Source organism: Protopterus annectens, chromosome 8.part0, assembly GCF_019279795.1.
Source record: "Protopterus annectens isolate FY-2018-M chromosome 8.part0, PAN1.0, whole genome shotgun sequence".
Lineage (NCBI taxonomy): Eukaryota > Metazoa > Chordata > Ceratodontiformes > Protopteridae > Protopterus > Protopterus annectens.
Genome location: NC_056741.1, coordinates 1,131,562,813 through 1,131,583,387, shown reverse-complemented (window position 1 = coordinate 1,131,583,387; position 20,575 = coordinate 1,131,562,813).

The window sequence follows — 20,575 nt, the reverse complement described above, 5'->3', positions numbered from 1 at the left end:
CTCCCCTCAGTATTTTAGGCTTTGTCCAGATTTCTTGCTGTAAGAAGTTGAGAGGTATGGATTCATGGTTTAAGAATGGTGAAGAAAAGTGGGGAAGTAAGAGGGGCTCAGAGTAAAACACCTATTCTGTTCCCCCTCACCTTTGTATGGTTGGTTATTCAGAAGTGAACAGTGGTACACTGTTTCTGAAATGTGTGTGTTAGAGTGAGTAGAGGGATTTAATACTGCTTGTATTTTGGAGGAATGGAAGGGGAGCATACACTACACTGCCAAAATAAATGTTGTTTTATTATATATTGTAATTCTGTGGTGAATGTTTTACTCATAGTTATTTATTGTAATACACTGATTGATTTAATTAATAAAATGGTCACAGAAGCAATGTTGGTGTTTATGTTTGTCCAAAGACCCCTGACAAAGAAGTTATATGGGCTCCACTTTTTCTCTTCTCACTCAGTGTCCTGCTTTAGAAATGAACTTCCTAATTTTGGAACTGTCTGTTCCCTTCAGTCAATAATAATTAGTCATTTGAAAACAAGTGAATTCATTTACTATTTCCTTTATACATGCATTGTTGAGGTTAAGGGGATTCACATTTGTACAGCTAAACTCTGATAAATAACTTTTGTTCTGTACCTTGATCACAGTCATTATGGCATCTGAAGTGTACTTCATTATTAAAAATATATCGCAGCACTGCGTTATCTGTTGCGTGCACTTTTACAGTAATATAAAAGCTAGTGATCTTAGTCACAAGGTTAGTTAGAAACCTTTTCTGTCATCTAGAATCCAGTGTATTAGTAATGTGTACCCATCTTCTGCTCATTTTAATGTTAACTTTTCATTTTACTGATTCCCTTATATGAAATTCATTTTTGTTTCCGAACTGCTTGCTTTATGGTACACACAAACAAATAGCTTTGAATTGTTTGTTTTCACTTCACTTCATAAAGGTCATTCTTCCAATTGCCATGTCTTTGTATCTACTTTGGCATATCCATTCATTATATTCTTCAGTAACCATTTTAAACACATTTTATTGCAAAGTTTTTACATATCTGAACTCTGGTAATTTTTTTTCTGTCATCACACCATTTTAATTCCCCGTTTTTTCTTCAGTAATGTTCATTAGTATAGTCTTGTTATGTAATGCCTTGCTAGAAATATAACATTTCTGTATGATTTATATTTTTTGAAAAAAGATCTGAAATACATTCAGAATAACATGATGAATTCTGTTTCCATGCTTTTTTCCTCTTAATTTCTGTGTCAAGTTTATATTTTATAAATAAAACTATAAATGATCATCTTCTTTTTGTCTTAGAGTGACACCTTCATATTTAGTTACTGAATCCCAAAAGGTATGACATGGTCTTCAGAAAACTTAATCTTCAGACTATGAGAGAAACATGAAGTAGTTGAAGGTGAAGCCCCATTCAATCAAGGTAAAATGCAATTGTTAAAACATCTGCAACTCTGTGGAGGCTGATAAGACAGATTTATATTTTAGACTGTAATGAAACTTGACACCTACTTCAGACATATGACTGTATCACAGATTGCTCAAAGCTTAATAACATTTCCATTTTCGTAGACTAAGACATATTTTCTGTGTGTGAAAATGTCATATAAACAGCATATCTGTAAATGGGTAGGTTACAATAACCTCTTTTTCGTTCTTAATGGTGTTATGGACTCTATTGAAAGACAGAGATAATAAAATATTAAAAAACATACAAAATACTAATATCAATTTTATTAAAAATCTGTATTAGAGAAAGAGCATGCCAGGATATCAATATGCAATGCTGCATCACAAATCTATACATTCCCTTTCTTATGAATTGGTTTTAAACTATTCTTTTTTTGTAAGTAAATGAGAAACTCTATATATAAAATGTAAAACTTTAAAGAAAAACATAGTTTTAAATTTTTTTATATTTCTTACAAGCAAGGACAAAGACATGTATGTGCAGTCATATAATTTGCACACATACATGTCATGAGTGTGTGTGTGTGCATGACCACATGCATACTCTTATTATTTTATATTTTGTATTTATTTATTTATGTCTGTGTGTATGTGAGTGTGTGTGCATGCATGCATATGTGTGTGTGTGTGTGTGTGTGTGTGTGTGTGTGTGTGTGTGTGTGTGTGTGTGTGCGTGTGTGCATGTGTGCGTGTGTGCGTGTGTGTGTGTGTGTGTGTGTGTGTGTGTGTGTGTTTATGTGCTGCTTGTGTATCTGTTTCACTCCACATATATCTATTTATATTTGTCGTTAATTATATATATATGCACATATACATATATGTCTATAACATATAGCACGCTCATGCCCAAACACTTGACACACCATTTAGTTATCTGTGGTCCCACTTACCATGTCAGATACATCACTTTCTCCTCTATCTAGACTAAAACTAATATAATCCATGTTATATTTTCCAAATCACATCATGATGATATGAATAAGTATGCCACTGTATGTGTATCTAAAATGTTGTTTTATTAATTATTATATAACTTGACATTTTCCTCAGTCTTAAAAGAAGAGATCATTTAATGAAAGTGTCAGATAGCTAGATTCGTCCAGAAAAAATGCCACTTCTCATAATATAATTTTGAAAAAGATAAGTATGCAAGTTTATTTGGAAATTGTGATTTAAACTTGTGCTCACCCTACTGAACTTTGTGAAGAGTGCACATGCAACTAATTATTTCAGTGTGGTATTGGAAGTAATGCTTTCATCTATACTAAATACAACAGTTAAGAAATAAAAATGAAAACCATTTGTTAACTTTAATATCTTTTATCTGTTTAGCAGTAACTGTTATTCAGGACTACTGTCTTAGTTTCCTTTGATAGCTTTGTGTTAAGAAAACTGGTAATACTTGGCACAGCTTCATAGGTTCATAGGTTCATAGGTTCATACTAGGCTATCTGCCCGAGGGCATTTACAAGCCTAGCCCATAGTTTTGTGGCTTACGCCACCCCTTTAGTATGGGGAACTATACCCATTATTTTGCTGTGCCTCTGTCGAGCAGTGACACTGAGGTAATCCCTGGGGTATATCTGCTGAATGATATTTTATCCCATTTTAGAGATGGAAGGACAAAGGACAATAGAATGTTTTTCACAATATAATGTCATTTAAACTACTGCGGTGGTGGTGCTGCGGTAGCGTTGTCGCCTCATAGCAAGACATTGTCCCGTTCGATTCTCAGCTAGAGCGTCTTGTGTGTGGAGGCATACGTGAATGGGGTGTGCCTTCATTGAAGGTTGTGCATCAGGGCTGGTAACCCGGTATGTAAAAATTCACTACTAATCATTAATGGACCGGAGTTCCACTGTGGCAGCCCCTAACCGGGGAAAGCCGAAAGTCACAAACAAAATGTCATTTAAATGATCACACTGACTGATATGAAGGAAGATAATTCAGTAGAACTCAATGGCCCCACATAGGTGTAGTACCTACATTTCTGTTTATCTTGCCATATTTATCCATACCTATATAAAATGAGCCTCCAAAATCAGAATGGCTATGCATTTGATAAAAAACTGCGTAATATATATGCAATAAGCTTAAAGTAATAGTAGGCCATAGAAAACAAAACACATAATTTAATGTCTCATATAAAGGTTTTTGGCATCTTTTTTTTCAAAAGCTACAAATTGCTTTCAGTTCTTTGTTTAGTAACACTATAGATCAGAACTGAAATTTAAACTGCATTCTCTCCAGTAGAGAAGTACACAGAACCTTGCAAATGAATAAAAAGCAAGTTACCAGAGGTTAAATAAATAACTTGTAACCAAATAATATTTGTGAAAGTGTAGACAGCCAAGGCTGCTATAATGCAAAAATGTTGCCACCATGACTATATGATAATAGTGTATGTGATATACTCAGTGTGCAATTACAGAAATCATCAGATTAGTATAGTATTAGTCCCTTTAAGACTGTTGTATATTTTAAATAATGCTTTAAATTATTAGTATAGTACTAGAAGGGTAGAGAAGTTTAGATCTTTCTAGTTACAATATTATATACCAGGGATTGTCAAAAAATTGTCATGTGACCTTGGTCTAAAACAATTATAGGGCAGTATTGCATTTGGCAATAATAACGAACAAGCACTGAGAGGATTAATGAGTGATTTAGGGCATGTTGCAGTTACCTTTGTATTCTCCAGAGTATTAGTAAGATGGCATTTGCCATATTGGGTGTTGCCTGGGATGTCATGGAAAGGAAGGAGAACCTAAGCTGGTAAAAAGCATACAATGTAGAGAAAATGATGAAGGCAGTAGAAAGAGAGTAAAATGCTGGTGCATGAACAGATACTTTGAAAGTTAAGCAAATGGAAGGGATAAATAGGAAAAGAAAATGACTTTTTGTCTGGGGCATAGCCATTGTTTGAGTTGAAGAGAGAGGGTCAGTGATTAAGAAGAAACAGAGAGGAGGCCAGAAAATTATATTGTGACAGATGTAAGGAGGATGACTCAAAATAGACTTAAGGAAGAGCTTATTCCTTGAGGGGATGACAAGGTTCTATAAACGAAAGCCCTGGCTATATTGCAATTTAAGTTATTAAGGGAGCACAAAGCTTGTTTATGACAGACCAAAGACTGAAAGGGCAGAAGTAATGTCAGAATTGCTGTATAACAGCTGTTGCACAGAGAAAGAGTTAGTAAATAGCAAAGCTTCTTCAAATGATAACTTTATATGTTGTTGCTTATGTCAGAGATATGTAACATAAATTATGTTTAGGTTTCTCTCGGTTTAAATTTTTCAAAGTCTTCTGGGTTCCTAATAAGATGATGAGAATGGACCCCATTAATAAGTAAGGGTATGAATAAAGTTTATGAAATAAGTATTATCTCAGTATTTGACATTATGCAAAAGTGCCCTTCACAGCAGGCACAGTGTGCCCAAAACTGACTCCTTTTGCAATTCATATGGAGTTGCATGTATCAGACGCATATTTAAATATGACTATAAATTATTTTTTATTAGGTTGCTCCTAGTACTATTGGAATTGTCTGGGTGTCCTTCTTCCACAATGCCCTAGTTTCTGCCTGTAAATCATAGTATGCTACGACTCTGTGTTTCAGACTCTCTGTATGTAAGACACTCTAATCACTGGGAGTATCAGATTCTATGTTCAGTGCCACTTTTGTCTATTTTCTTGGACTACTATATCTGGTTCTCTCATATCAATTTTTGAGCTGTTGGTAATAGGTGATCACATGTGATATCAGCTTCACCATTCTCTACTTTGAGGTTCATGTTACCAATGGTTTTCAACTACTTCAAGTATTATAGTGTTGCCACAATCCCCACTGTGCAACAATTTTGCTGCATTATACTGCTTTCAGTGAACATACATTCTGCTGTGAGTGTATTACACCCAGCAACAAGATATATGACTGTTTTTAATTGTTTTTTACAGAACCTACATTTGTCTGTTTCTCCTACATGCTTGTTGGATTCTGTAAACCAACACATTCATAGTGCACTGTCCTGGGCCACCATTATTAACCCTTCATCTTTTGGTTTGAGTTCTCTTCTCCTTAACCATTCCAGCATCAAATCCTGATCGACATGAGGTTGTTCCTGATCTCTGAACTCGCCACAATATTTATGGCTTTTCCACATTACTTTCCTTCTCATCTGATCCTTCTCCTTATATTCTTTCTTTTGTTTGCTGCCTGATTTTTGTCTACTTCTGGTTTAATTTCCATTCCAGCTTGACACCGATATGCTTCTGCTAAACTACTTTGGGAAATCATCTTAGACTTCTTCTACTAATCTTTTAAAACTTTCACTGTGTTTGGATCTGATGAGATCAGCAGATATGTATGCAGTCCCAAGACTGCAGATCTATAAATGTAATCAATTTCAAGGAGGCACAGAAGGGGGAACATATAACCTTAGTATAAATTGATTTTTATTCTTCATTTGATAAGCATGAAGCAATTTTCTTATTTTCCCTGTCCAACTGATCAAATACCTTTTGGGACCAGTCGAGAACCCCAAAGCTGTAAGATAGAACAGGAAGAGCAAATCAGTTCGTAGCTTGAACTTTATTCCTAGTTGTCAAGGCTGTTTTTAATATAAGTTTTAGTCTTCTGAAATATACCTTACTGAGTTTTATTTACATTTGTTCATATTTTATTGCAGACTCTTCATTAATTACTAAATATTTTTACACTGTCCTTCCTACTCAAGTTCCTTTATATCACATTCTTCTACCGGACTGATATTTTTCTTGCTACTGCAAATTTCCTGCTTTAAGCATTGCTTTTGCACATTTATCAAGATTAAATGAAATTCTTATATCATCTGAGAAAGTTTTACCCACTTGAAGCTATGCTTTCAACACCTCATCTCATGAACTTTACAGTTTTAAGTCATCCATAAAAGTGCATGAGATCTCTTTAAATGAGGTTGTTTTCTTGTAGACAAATTATAATCATAGCCTAATCTGTTATGTGTTTAATGAGTTAAGGGCAAAGCAAAACAAAACAGCACCATTGACAAAGATTACCCTTGAATATCCCCCTTTCAATTTTTATCCATGGGATAATAATTTGCCCCTTGTCACAGCTAAACTGGAAAGTGGTTTGCTACTATTTCATGGTCACTGTAATGAAAATGATCAGTGTAAGATGTATATGTAATCACTCCGTAATCAATGAATTTGAGAGCTGTCAATTTTTTTTTGTAATCTATTCATGTTATACCTACATTTTTCCCCTTTTTACAAAATTTTAATAGCTTTGTTTAGCAACAAATAATCATTTGTTCCATATAGCTGTCTTTTTTACCCTTTTGTTGTTTTTCCATAATGGATTTTTTTTAATGACTATAAACTCTGCATCAATTCCAGTATAAAGTTTGTACATTGTTGGAAGGGAAGTTATTGGTCTATAGTTTTTAGGATGGTTTACAGGTTCACTCTTAAGGAAGAGCATACTTTTCTTGTTGTCAGCCAAGCTGGTGTCTGTTTGGGATACAGATGTAAGTAATTCTTACTCAGCGCTAAAGCTTTGTGTAAAGATGCTAATACTTTTGACCAGAAGTTAGGTATTGCATCTGGGCCTGGGGTTTTCCAATTAGAAGATTTTCTTAATTAATAATTTCTGTATTACTTTAACTCATGTATACCCTCTACATTGAGCTCCTTACTGTTTATTTAAAATTTTCTATCCATTCAGCAACTATGCTATGTTTCACGAGTTTTCATAAATATTTCTCCAGAATGTGTCTATTTTATCTTTCTTGGTAGTGTTTCTGTTCCTTTAGCTTTGTTTCTCAGCTCTATAAAACCTCTTTGGATCATCAATGAATTGCTTGTTTTGTACTTTTTTTCTTTTTATCTGCATATATTCTACGTGTTTTTGTCTGCACTATCTTCAGTTTATTATTTACAATATCATGCGATAGATTCTGGACTGTTTTGATACTATGCATTGCTTTTACAAAATCTATTTTTATAAGTATTTTTGTTGATTGGTTACCTTTTCTATATTCTTCTAACAGTAACATTTCTTATCTTATAATTTTCTCTATTTGATGCTTCCATGGTGGTATTTTATTTCCTCCTTGCCTTTCCCTTATTGCTCTAGGTTTTTATTTTAATACTTTCTTTTATTAATTTAGCAGCACAGTAATATACTTTATTTACTTCTGTTATATCACAAGAATTTTTCTTAGGAGTCTTGATGTGTTCATCTGTTTTATCAGATTTCTAGCATTTTCGGTCTTTTTACTTTCTGTGATCTATTTCTTTTATTGAGCTTAATATGTCTGTCCATCTTTATTAAATCAAGCAGCTTTTTCCTTAGATCATTTTTTTCTAAACTGAGGGAACATTATTTGTTTTCAATTTCTTTACGGCATTCTACAGAAAGTTCTAGAACATTTTCCTGTGACATATCCTCTTCAGATGCATCCTGCATCATCTGCTGCTCCATCATATGGGAACTCACTGGTCCATCACTGCACATTATTGCCTGTGTTAGAGTTGCCACTGTTTCCTGCTCCTTTCCTTTCTGTGCAAGTTTAACTGAACATTTGTGGTTTCCAGTGGAAGGCGCCAGAGCATCATCATGGGGCAATTCTTCAGATGCCTTCCATGCCACCTGTTTCTCCTCAGTTTGGGGACTCATTGTTTCATCATGCTGTAACATTATCTGTATTAGATTTTCTACACTAATTCCTTCATGTCACAGGTAACCCACAGCTTCAGTTTCTATTTCTTTAACTTCTCCATAACTGATACTGTTTTTGTCTTCCCCCTTTATTTTCTTATTTTTGTACTGTGATTTTTTTTTTTTTTATGAGATATCATATGTAGACTTAATCCCTCAGGTAGTGGGGTTATTGATTTCTCTTGCACTCCGGATACTATAATGAGTCAGAGGATCCTGAAGCCACTGCCACTTCAGTTTCTATTTATTTAACTACCTTACTTATCCTCTGTTCTACATTCCATCTTTGTTTTCTTGTTTTTTTTTTTTTTTTTTTGTTTTGTAAAATTGTCTATATTTGAGTGCCTTTGCCAGTATTTTTCTTCAAATATCTTTAGATCTTCTTTTTTCTAATGATTACTTTGGCTTTCTCCTTCGTACAAATATTACACCATATTAGAGCTCCTTTATCTCCTATGTCCATATTTAATTTCTACAATTTTCAAAAATCTCTGGGCATTGTTATTTATATTTTTACACTTCCTCTGTCATTTCTTTTTCCAGTCGGACCAAAGTTTCTTCATCTATGTAATGTTTTTATGGATCTGTTGTATTAAAGAACACACATTCTCATTTGAAATTATTGACAGTTTTCCTTCTGCAAGTATTTTTCTTTCCTCTAATTTCTCTTTTAATCTTTCTGAATAGCTTCTATCTGGGAATTCTGGGCTTCTTCCATAATAGCAACAACATATAATTTCTTCCTTATGCTCAGTAGTCCACTCTGTGATTCTTATGACCATTTTTTGGCCTGTCAGTTGTTGTGTATTTTGTGGACTATTACTTCCTTCTATAACAGAGGAACCAGCTTCCACCTGATCTTGGCTTAACCCAGGTGTAGGAATATTTCCATGTCTTCAGGATTCTACATTGCCATTTTTTTCTAGTCCTAGCAGCAGTGCATAGACCAGGATTGGGAAATGTTTTATCCTGGTCCTGTACACTCATCCATCTTTTTTTTTTTATTTTTAACCTACCTCTTTCTAAGACACAGTCTATATATCGATGCCATCTTGGTGACATTTTATGAAAACAGGGTCCACCATGTGAAGGTACTCACCAAGACTTGAATATTAATTTGGTTCTATCAATACTACTTTCCTTTTCTTGCTAATTTTTGCTTTCTGAATAAGGTCATGTATGACTCTTTAATACATTAGATATTTTTATTATAACAATTTCTATTGTAAAAGTATAAACTAGATTTGAATGTTAAGCCACCAGGCCATTATCAGTCACTGACAAGATTTTTTTCAATAATTAGGATATCTCCTTAGCGGTGGCAAAGTGTAATTTTGTGTTATCACCATTCAGGGGATTCTGTTGATAAGAGTGAGAACTCTTTATACCCAGTTAAGTTTTTTTTCTACTCCAGTATGAACATTTGTTTCTGATTTTCTTTACTCCATAATTCTTAATATCTAACTTGTTATACATAATCAATAAGTATTCAGGACTAGAACAACAAAGGTGGTTTGCTATCAGCTGATTACTGGTCAGTGGAGAGTTGGATCAGATAACTGATGCAGGTGTCTTTAAGACCCTGGAAACTAAACAAGCATTGAGGGCATCCTGGAAGCACTGATTTTATTGATTTCACGTTATTTGACTTAACACACTGGACATAACCGTCAATTTGAAAAAGGGAGTCATGGAATGCCAGTATTAGCCATGCACTTCATAGAAAGTATACAGGTGCAGAATTAGTTTTGATAGACAGTGACCATGAATTCCATGTACAGTAACCATGAATTCCATGTAATTTAATAACAAATAGCATTATGGGAAGCACATTGCTCTTTATTTGAAGCCTGCAAGGATTTGAACAAACCTGATGTTTTCTGGCATCTCTGAATCTTATCACAAACTGGAATATATGATTCCATGTAGTATCCACCAGCATCACAATGAATCCTGAAATCCATTTTCTGAAAAAATAAAGCTATGGGGGTGCTGTACTTCTGATCAAGAAATCAGTTTGTCTACTTTTGATCAAGAAATCAGTTTAATGTATTTCTTTTTTGCTGGCTTGTTGGACTTAGATGGGGGCAATCCCATTTAGCTGTGGCAACTTATTCATGTTCAGGACTGTCTTGTTGTACCGGTTACTTTCAGCCTTCATACAATCAACAAATTGCATAATTATCCAACACAGTGATATAGGAGGACAGACCTCAATATGTGACTCAGTCAGGCAGAGTTCATTTAGTGATCGTAGCCTTAGAAGAGCCAGATAAAGTGAGAGAAAAGAATAAATGGGTAGATCACACTCACTTCTTACAGAGGGACAAGTGTGAGGAGAATGTATCCTTGCACACTTTCTTTGATGGACATCCTGGTGGGAGCAGCATTTACACTGAGGTGCCACTTATGAGTGGACTATGTCACATACTAAGGCATGAATTGTAGTCATAGAGTCAGTTGCAGATCTATCCTCTGACTATATTCTAGAACTGTACAGATGGAGGTTAGGCCATGATGTGAAAACCCCTCTCAGCATGGTGGAAAAGAATGAATCAACAGGGTAGCCAAGAAGGATGGAGCAAAAACAAATACAGTAATGTATCTACAGTGTTGTTGTTGTTGTGTCTTTTGGCTTTTCCAGTTAGGGGTCACCACAGCGGAACTTCAGTCCGCTAATGATTGGCAGTAGATTTTTACTTGCCGAGTTGCCAGCCCAGATGCACAACCTTCAACGAAGGTAGGCCCATTCACACGTCTCCACACAGAAGACGCTCTAGCTGAGAATTGAACAGGCGACAATGCTACTGCAGCACCACCACCGCAGTCGCTACAATGTAATTACTTTAAATTCAGAATTAACTCTCACAGCTGATCTAAATTTTAACAAGGATGCTAAACTTCAGTAATAATGGTTTCTGCAGATTAGTAAATACATCAGCCAGGACAAGTCTGCATCCCTTGAACCACTCTGCATTCTAAAGTGGATCTGAATTGACAAACCAGTTAGATGTCATGCCACTACAGCTGATAACATCAAATACTTCTGTATCATGTTCATAGGTCATAGGTTCATAGGTAGATACTAGGCTATCTGCCCTAGGGCATTTATAAGCCTAGCCAGAGTGTATTTGGCTTCCGCCTCCCTATTAGATTAGCCTACTGTGCCTCTGTAAAGTAGGTCACAAAAGGTACCCTTTTAAGATTAGTGTACTGTGCCTCTGTCTAGCAGGGACACAGAAGAGATCCCAGGGGTGAATTTGCAATTTCCCATCCACGCGTCCAGATTTCGCTTGAAGAGGGTCAGCGAGGGGCTATGTCTAACATGAATTGGGATTCTATTCCAGAGTGAGGGGAGCCTCTGGGAAATTAATCTGTCCCTCCAGCATGTCCTATTTATTTTTGTGCTGAGGTTTAGGTCCCTGGAGTGTGTAGCTCTAAGGGACTTGGATTTTTTGAGGTGGAGCATGTCCATTCATTCTGGGTTTGACACAGCTTTGTACGTCAGGCATAGATCGCCTCTGAGTAGGTGGTAAGCAACTGAGTAGAGCTGGAGTTTCTTTAGTCGAGCTGCATAGGACATCTGTTTGTAGCCCATGATCCTCTTGGTGAGGTACTTTTGGGGTCTCTCCAGTTGTTGCAGGTGTCGGGTAAGGTACATCCCAAAAGGGGCATTTTATTCAATTATGGGCCTGATGACTGATGAGTAGAGGGGCACAATGACCTCTCTTGATCTAGATGCAAACCCTTTCGTGATAAGGTGGGCTATATAGAAGGTCTTTCTAACCACTTTGGCAACGTGATTATCAAAGGAGAGATTTCTATCTATGCTGGTCCCCAAATCTCTAATTACTTCTTCCATACTTAATGGATTGCCACCTATGTGGCAATTTGTGGGCACCTTGTTTTTCCCAAAGGGGATGACTATGCACTTTTTAGCATTTAGCTTGAGGCCGTGGCTTTGGCACCAAGCATCCATCTCTGTTATACCCCTTTGGAGGATGCTTTTGTCAGCTGGAGATTCGATTATGGCCCCCAGTTTGCAGTCATCTGCGAACTTTGTCAGCCATAATCCCCCCATGTTAGCCTGAACATCAGAGAAGTATATACCGAACAAGAGAGGTCCCAGAACTGAGCCCTGTGGGACACCACTTGTAACTGGTTTGGATTCGGACATGGCACCTGCGATTCTAACCATGTGGGTTCTATCTCTGAGCCAGTTTGCAACCCATCTTGTGATATAGGGGTTGATATTTAAGCTGGTAAGCTTATTTATGATGCCCGAGTGGGGTATTGTGTCGAAGGCTTTTGCGAGGTCCAGGTAGGCTGTGTGGACTACATTGCCCTCATCTATGGCTTTGGTAAGTGTTTCAAAGGAATCAACTAGGTTTAAGAGGCAAGATCTGCCCTTAACAAAGCCGAATTGGGTAGGGTTCCATGTCTGGAGGCTCCCAATGCCTTTGTTTATGAGTTCCATGATAATACGCTCCATAGCTTTACAGACCAGACTAGTCATTCTTATGGGGCAATAGTTTCCGGGGTCCGTTGTGGCACCACCTTTGTGGAGTGGGACCACTGTAGCTGTACGCCATTCTTTGGGTACATATCCTGTAGTAAGGCTAAGTTTGAACAGTGACTTAATGTGAGAGTTCAGTTCTTCTTTGAGCTCATGTAAGACATAGCCTGGGACACCGTCCGGTCCCATAGATGCTGTGTTTTTTGCTTTGGAGAGGGCAGCTTTCACCTGTGCATCTGTGATGTCATGGAAGTTACATTCAGTTGGGACAGGCATTTGCTCCTTTGGGGGGGAAGGGGGGGGGAGTTTGCACTGTATCTGTCTGCCAGGATGTTGGCTATGTCTGTAGGTTTGGTAAATTTTGTACCATTATGCAATAATTCAGAGCATATCTGGGAGTTTCCACCCATGTTCCTGACATAACTAAAGAAGGCCTTGTGATTATCTCTAGTGTCTAAGGCAATTTTTCTTTCAAAACTGGCCTTTGATGATTTTATGAGGGATCAAAGTTTCTTGCTAATACTGATCAGAGATACCTTCCCTTTTTGGGATTTTGCTCGGTCATGTAGTAGCTTCCTCCTTCTGTTGTATAGCTTATTTATGGCCGGGGTCCAACAGACTGGTCTCCTGTTTTTGGAGGAGTGAGTCTTGGTTTTATTTGGGATAGCACGATCCATGCATTCCTGCAGGTGCTCATAGAATGCATTTGTAAAGGATTCTGCGGATCGGGCTGTATTATCCACTGGCCCAGGGGCTTTGAAGGATTCCACCTCAGTCTTGAAAAGTGCAAAGTTGGCTTTTGAGAAATTCTTTACAGTGATTTCCTTGGCTGGGGGTGGAGATGGGATATGGATGTCCAGGAAAATTTGTTTATGGTCTGATCTTACCAATGAGGGGTTTACCTCTGGTGTGGAACATAGAGTCCCCATGTTGGTGATGACCAGGTCCAATATGTTGTTCCCTCTTGTGGGAGTGGTGACCAGTTGTTCCATTGCATTAGAGTTTATAAATTCAAGGAACCATTGGGCAAGGGTGCTTGGGCTTGAGTAGTTTTCCCAGTCAATGTTTGGGTAGTTGAAGTTACCCAATAACATAGTGTTTGGAGAGACCTTCATATTCTTCAGTGTTCTCAGGAATGCCAAGTGGGGTAATAGGGAGGGTGTTCTGTAGCAGGCTACAAACTGAAAGGCAGTTTTGCCCGCTGTCAGTTGCACATGGATGGTTTCCGATGCTTCGTGCAGTGCCACTAACCTGGAGGTGTAAGGTATCTTTGATGAATATAGATACTCCCCCTCCTTTTGTGCTTCGGTCCGAGGTTTGGGGCCGAAATGCATGGTATGAGTTATAACCTGGTAGTGCTGGGGTGCTCTCAGGAGCCTTGAACCAGGTTTCTGTTACTGCACAGACATCGAGCCTCGAGTGTGTGCATTTTGAGGTTTAGACTTCTGGCACTGAGTAGCATTACCTTTAGTTTTTTTATCCTTGGGTTGTCTATGGAGGTGGGTTTGTCCTTTGAGCCTTGCCTAAAAAAGGCACTATGGGGGTGGCAAGAGCCTTGGCCAATACACGAAAGCCTAAGGGTGACAGGTGCAAGCCGTCCCTAGCGAAGCAACGTGGCTTGACGAGCATGTCATCCCAGGCTGACAGACACTGGATCCCCTTTGAATGACACCAATACTTTAGCCAATTTTTGAAACTGATCATTTTGTCTTTATACTGTGGCATCATTCTTGGTGAGGGCAAGGTACTACTCAAGGTCAGGGTCATATCAGCCTGGGCTACATGGTCAGAGAGCTCGTCTATGTCTCTTTTCATGTAGTCCAGGGAGGTACGTCTCAGGCCATTCACACCAGCATGGACAATGATGGAGTCATACTTGTATCTGCTTTGGAGTGACCTGAGTGCTTGCGTTATGTGGCGGATCCTGGCACCCAACAGGCAGCTTACAGTGACCTTCTCCTTGTTCAGTCTGGTGAGCGGGATGTCAGTGTGCCAGACAATAGAGTCCACTATAACAAGTGTATTTGGTGTGTTGTTTGGCCTTAAGGGCTGTGACTGTGAGGCACTGTGATTTTGTGATATGTGATATATGTTTGCACTATTATCAACAAAGGATATACATAAAAAATGTAAGTTGATTAAATCCAGGACAGTAATGGTGCAACAGCTGAGACAGCTTTGGGTCATGCTAGCTAATCATGAATGGAACAAATGGACCAGATGCTACAGTTTAGCAGAGCCAGCTAATGTTACTGGGCTTTAACTAGTCCAGATTTGCAAAGAATTTTTTTTTTTTCAACTTACTACAGTTTATTTATTATCTGCTCTGTTCTTATGTATGATTCATTCTACTCTTTGCATGTGTTGTGAGTTAGTAAAAAGACCAGTGTTGACACAACTGATGGTTGCTGGCATGATTTTTAAAACAACACAGCAAATACACTGCCCCCTCAATGGCTTTTAAGTGGATATGCCTACTTTTACTTCGCCCACTCTAAATGGTTATGTGAAAATGCAGAAGTATAGGGCCAATCAGGCTGAAAGGCACAACAGCTATAAAGAGAATGAACATACATTATCTAGCATGCTGATAAAAAGCTAGAGCTCTTCATTCCACCACCTGCTGCTATGATCATGCCTCATTGGTTTGTAGACTAAGGTAACCAATTGAAGTTGTGATCAAAGCTACATGTAGCATGCAATTTCTGAATTGATTTCTTGTTACATAATATTTGCAGTGAAAAGTCCAAAGTGTACAGCCAGCTGGACAATTTACATGCTTATCTTACTTGAGTATATTGATACTTTTTTTTAGATAACCATTACTTAGCAAACTTACTTACTTACCAAACTTGGAACTCTCTTCCTGCTGAGCTTACTCTTGAACTCTCTCTTACTCAGTTCAAAAAAAGCCTCAAGCTATACTTTAAAACTCACTGGCTATGTCCTTGTTCAAAACCAAACTAGATCCTCCTCTATAGTCTGTAATCATGTTACATTGCCTAGTCAATTTGTCAACACTGTTTTAAAAATGTATGATTATATTATCTGCTTGCTTTACTGGAGCCTGTAAACTGTGTGTAACTTGTAATCATTTTATGAGTTTTACTGTATGTTCTATCTTGGGGCTTTTCTCCCCAGGCCTCTGCTGAAAATGGACATGTATCCAGTTGGACTATCCCAGTCAACAAATGTAAAAATAAATAAATAACTAAATAAATAAACATAAATATTACAGGGGAAGATGTATTTTTGCTGTTTAGGCGGTTTTGTCTTCTTTCGCTAATAATTCTCTGTACCAGGACAATTCTTTGGGTAGGTGTGAGGGCTTCTGGCTCACTTCATATAATATCTGCTGAAAGACCAGAACATTGATATTTAGCCTCAACAATTCAATGGAATCATCTTCAACAAGACTATCACCAGAAAAGGATGGCAGTATCATTAGTTTAAGCATATACACAAATCAAGGTTTCATTCTGTATATAAAATATTAATGGAAATACAGTTTTAGCCTGTTACCTGACACTGTGTTAATCATTTAGGGTTGACATGCACCCTTTGTTTTCATTTTTATTTTGCAAAGTTGCACCCGGGAATTCATTAACATCACTGCTGCATTATGGTCAAGCTAACACTATTTTCCTTGCCAGCACAACAAACAACAATATTAATTATATATGCATGCAGCCAAGCCAGTCTGCATGTCACACAATTTCTGGTCACAGCCATAGCACAGCCCTCTAGCTTGATTATGAAAAGCCACCTCATGGCCACTTCAAAATGCAAGCAGATGAAGTAAACATTGATGGAGTACAAGCACCCCAAGTAGCTGATGTGAGTGCATGTACACAGTTAGTTAATGTTGGTTAATTTATCACATATTCATCTCATAAAACCCGCCACTGCACAGCCCTAAAGGACCTAAATTGGTTAGAGCTCCCATATTAGCTAACCTACTCACGGCTCACAACTGCCCACAAACGTATCTACAAGCCAGGCAATTGCCCCTCTCTAAAAACATATTAATACCATACAGAAACAAAAGAATACTGCGTTCCCTTAACAAATCTCTTTCAGCTGTAAGTGACTTAAAAAAAACTCTGCTGGAAACTCACTGTATTCTCATGGAGTCTAAATACTGTGGAAATCCATCCCATTCGAGTTATGGTTTACAGAAAACAACAAATGCTTTAAGAGTCTGCTAAAACAGCATTTGCAAGGCACTTTGCTCAGCTCTTGCTCTACACCTGGATACTTTTTTCTGATCCAGAAGAAAGCAAAAGCTGCAATACCTCTGACAAAACATTAGATGCTACGTACTAAATTCACATATGGTAATTATTACACTAGTAGATAAAGGGTAAAGTGTAAACATTTAACTGATTATATTTCTTAACTACCTACTCCTAATTAACCCTTGCTCTACCTCATCATAAAACTACTTACTAATTTCATCAGAAATGTTAGACATTACCTTCCCTTGAGTTCCTCTGCATTTCTGTCTGCTATAACTTACACAAATGTACAGGTAACCTCTTATTTTTTCTGTTCTTCCTATAGTCAAAAAATGTATGATGTCCCTAATTCTGTATGCAAAAACACTTATGTAAGCAAGATAAAAATATTAAATACAATATGGAAAATGAAAATATACTGTATGTTGTCTCTATGTGAATACTGCTGCTTTCCTCCCCAGGCTTCTGCTGAAAAAGGGTATTTATCCCAGTTGGACTTTCCCAGTCAACAAAGATAAATAAATAAACAGAGCAATTGTCATAATACACATATCTGACAAATGTTCAAAATGTGCTACTTGGCCAAACAGAACATTTATGAAACTGCATGCAATCCCCAGGGTCTGTGAAACAAACAAAAAGTTGTAATAACACAGCAGACATCATTGCATAAGCACACAGCTCCATCACAGATATTAGAATAACGGCAGTAGCTGTGATTTATTTTAAATTGTAATGTGCATTGAAGCTTGAATGCAATATTAATTAGTGTGTGCCACTAGGAATCCTTATCCTCCAAAAGTCCTTTGCAACAGTGCCAGAAAAATCCAGCAATATAATTATGCAAGAAAGTGCCAACCATTCCCACATCATGTACATGCTCAGTACAGGACTGTTTACTTTCAGGAAAATTGACCACATAATAACAGTACAATAAAAATGCAATGAGTGGAACCGAACCCCTTCCCACGTCACTAATATATTGTAGACCAATCCATTAGCAGGGCATGTTAGAGAAATGGTGGTTGAAAGGAGATTGGAAAACACTTGTCAACAGTACTATAAACATGCACATACCTGTGTTTGAAAACTTGTCTTTTTCAAGTATATATTCTCAGAACAGTGTGTATTATCAAACCATGCCATCAAAGCAATAATAAAATAGGTGATTCAAAAGCACTTTGTGGGGAACAAAACACAGGACAGCAGCACAGACAAAATGAACATACCTGTGTTTGAACCCCTGCCATTTTTCAAGTATATATTCCACAGGGCAGTGTATTGGTAAAGTATGCCACAAAGGCATGCATAAAAAGCTGACATAAAACATATTTAAAGAGTGCAGAATATAAGATATGAGGAAAAACAAATGCACATGTCTGTGTTCAAACCCATGCCTTTTTTTCAAGTAGACTCCGGAACAGTATATTAGAAATGCATGCCAGAGGAGCACTTAGCAAAAAAAAAAAAAGAATTTGAAAACACATTTCAAGGGAACATAACAAATGATAGCAGGACAGCAAAAAATATCATCTACCTGGGATTCAAACCCCTGTCTTTTCTCAGTAATGTTGTATAGACCAGACCATTAGTTAGAGACATCATCAAATAATTCATGCTGAAAAGGTCTGAATACAGCAATTTCATGGAATTGTTAAAACTAATCAATCCACTCTACACATCACTACATGAGTGGACTGAGGCATGGGAAATCTCACATGCATGTGTCATCTTTAGCAAGGCAAATCATTAGCTTATGATAATGATTTATGGTAGACCATCATGGATTTGATTCCTTGCCTGCCTGATATTCAACACAACAGTGCATTAGAAAACTCTGCCACAAAAGAGCTTATGATAGGGTTATACTTAAATACACATTTCCAGGGAATGTTAGAACACCGTGAAAGACTATAAAATGATATTTGTACACAACGTGTAACAATCAGGGACTCACAATCCTCACCCTAATGTATTGACGATGTACATATGTTATTACTACAAACACACATGGAAAGTGTGATAATGCAACCATTAATGTAATTTTATGCAAGTATTCCCTGGTATCATGCGCTGCTGGTCACCTCAGATGTACAGCAGAAGTTGAGTTCTTAGCATGTTCAAAAGATTTTCCTCACTTTTTGCCATTGATGAGAAGTGTTGTTTCCCTGTGATTACTTAAGGACAGCTAAGTTGCTCTCTGACAATTGCTCTGCAAATTAAAGTGCAGATATATGTTTTGTCTCATTGTGATCCCCCCTTTATTTTGGCCATGCATGTGCTGTGATAATGTCACTAGGAAGTTAGTAACTTTACTATAGTGCATTATTGCATTATAACTGTGCAATACTGAAAACATGAGTATTAGTTAACAGCACACAGATGTAAGGGGATCAAAACCCGCCAACTATTGTTTTGACAAATTACACAGTAATGACAAGCTGCAATAAACACATACTGTGCTTACTCTTATTACTATATGCATTGTAAAAAATGCGATCCACGACAGTGAAAAGTGAGAGCCAGAAGTAATCTCCAGAAGACGTATTTATTAGAACACAAAACAAATCCTTCAAGCACTTTCGCTCAGTGCAATACTGAGCTTTATCATCTTGGGTAGCGTAAGCCAGGGAATCTTGTTGGCTTACATAGGCCCTTGTGCTGATAGCCTAGTACCTACCTATATACCTATAATGGTAATGTCTTACCACATGCATAGAGATTTTCTTTGTTTTGCCATGGAGAACAACTGCAATTTTCTTATGATCATCGATGCCCAGCAATGTCACTATATGCCAACTGTCATGAATATAGAAACTGGAATTTCAGTTTAGAAGACTATTTTGGGCATGCGTGTGTGTTTATTTTTTTCAACACATTAAAGGTTGGTAACAGGAGAATAAGATAGAGATGAAAATGTGAATCAAGCAGAAGGTGACTACAGAAGGTAAAATGCCATATTAACAAAATTTCGGTACTGTAGTATTATGGTTCCATTGGCACTTAAAGGTGTGATGGTGGATCTCATCCCTCTTTTGCTATTCAAACTATATGATCATCATTAACTCCAATGTCAGATGTTTAGAGTTAGCCTTACCATTGTTCACAACCTTCTAGCCATAAAATGTAGATCCCCACCTCACATAATTGTTGAATAAATGAAAACAAGTGGAGAATCAGACATTACACCTAATGAGGTATGCTTGGAAGGTATGAGCCTAACACATTCTCACTCCTTGTCATCTGGGCTTTCTGTGCATGTGCAGATATCAGCATAGGTGCTCAGGCATGTGCACATCATTGTATGGAACTGAACACAAGATTCACCTGCTTTGCTTCTCAAGCAACTTGAGCAACTCAAAAATAGTAATAAGTTGAGACCTAAATAGCATAGACATCATGGCCAGAGGAGGGAATCTACATAATATAAGTATGATATTGGAGCAGGGATCATTACTGCACTGTGGAAGATGAATTTTTGTTTCATACCAGATACTACTGAGGAACGTTTTGACAACTTAAAGGTATATGTTACTTGTTACACCCGATTCTTCGTATAGCATTACCATTTATGTGTGCATTGTACTGTAACGGCTATTAGGTGTAT